The sequence below is a fragment of the Capsicum annuum genome, chromosome 7, assembly GCF_002878395.1.
Source record: "Capsicum annuum cultivar UCD-10X-F1 chromosome 7, UCD10Xv1.1, whole genome shotgun sequence".
Lineage (NCBI taxonomy): Eukaryota > Viridiplantae > Streptophyta > Magnoliopsida > Solanales > Solanaceae > Capsicum > Capsicum annuum.
The window spans coordinates 58,841,033-58,842,901 of NC_061117.1; positions in this window are offsets into that span (position 1 = coordinate 58,841,033).

Below are 1,869 nucleotides of genomic sequence, written 5' to 3' on the forward strand. Positions count from 1 at the left end.
AGGATGATTCACTTCATAAGTGCATTGATAATCATCAGTTGAACAAAGTGACCGTATAGAATAAATATCCTCTTCCTAGTATCGATGATTTGTTTGATCAACTTTAGGGTGTGAAGTATTTCTCTACAATTGATCTTAGATCGGATTATCACCAACTTAAGATTAGTGATATGGATATCCCTAAAATGACCTTTAGAATATGGTATGGTCACTATGAGATTCTTGTTATATTTTTTAGGTTGACCAATGCCCCAACGACATTCATGGATTTAATAAATAGGGACTTCCATCTATTCTTGGATATGTTTGTCATTGTCTTCATTAATGATATCATAGTTTATTCTAAGTATGAGGCAAATTATGTTTATCACCTCTGTTCTGTGTTGCAAACTTTGAAGGATCATCATTTCTATGGTAAGTTCTCCAAGTGTGAGTTTTGGTTGAAAGCCATAGCTTTTGTTGGTTATGTCATCTCTAGTGAAGGGATCATGGTAGATCCCCAAAAAGTTGCGGTGGTTAAAAAGTAGCCTAGACCTATGAATCCAACTGATATTCAGAGCTTCTTGGGTCTAGATGGTTACTATAGAAGGTTTGTGGAGAGTTTCTCTACTATTGTTGCCCCGTTGATCCAATTGACCCTAAAGAAGGCCAAGTTCTTGTGGTCTGATACGTGTGAGCATAGTTTTGAAAAGTTGAAAGCTAAATTGACTTTGGCTCTGGTTTTGACCTTGCTCGAGGGTAGTGACTATTTCATTGTATATTATGATGCATCTCATGTCGGTCTCAGTTGTGTGTTGAAGCAACATGGTATGGTGGTGGCCCATGCTTCTAGGCAATTAAATGTTCATGAGAAGAACTAACCTACTCATGACTTAGAGTTGTTAGCCGTGGTTTTTGCATTAAAGATTTGGTGGAATTATCTTTATGGGGTTCACGTCAAAATCTTATCCGATCATAAAAGTCTCCAATATATGTTTACCCAAAAAGAGTTAAATCTCTTGAAAAAAATGTGGCTTGAGTTTTTTAAGGACTATGATATGAGTCCATTACCATCCCGATAAGTTAAATGTAGTCACCAATGCTCTTAGTAGATTGTCCATAGGAATATAGGCCCATGTAGATAAGGATGAGCAGGAATTGGTGAACGACATTCACCATTTTGCTAATCTTGGAGTTCCAATTGTGGACTCCAAGGATGGTGGTGTATTTGAGGTTTCGGTATCTCAGTCATCTCTTGTTATTAAGATAAAGAAGGAGAAAGCCTTGGACCCAAACTTGATAAAGAACAAGAGTAATATGGTTCAATACAAAGTTGTAGACTTTGTAATTGGTGGTGATGGTATCTTGAGGTACCAAGGTAGACTATGTATTCCCGTTGTCTATAGATTGAGGGAAAAATTCATGGCCGAGCCTCATAAATATTGGTATGTTATACATCTCGGTCCCACTAAGATGTATCACGGCCTTAGAGAGTTCTATTGGTGGAGCAATATGAAATGTGATGTGGCTAGCTATGTGGCCAAGTGTATGGTGTGTCAATAAGTGAAAGTTAAGAACATGAGGCCCGGAAGGTTGTACCAAGAACTTATGTTGCCCAAATAAAGGTGGGAGGCAATTAATACAGACTTCATTATCGGTCTTTCTAGATCTCAGAATCAATGTGATTTTATTTGGGTCATTGTTGATATAATGACCAAGTCCGCTCACTTCTTACCAGTAAGGACTAATTACTCGGCAGAAAATTATGCTAAGTATATCTTGCGGAGATCGTGAAGTTGCATAGTGCTCAAATTTCTATCATTTAAGATTGTGGTCCTCTCTTTTCATCCCACTTTTGGAAGTTTCTCAAAAAATGTTGGGTACTAGAGT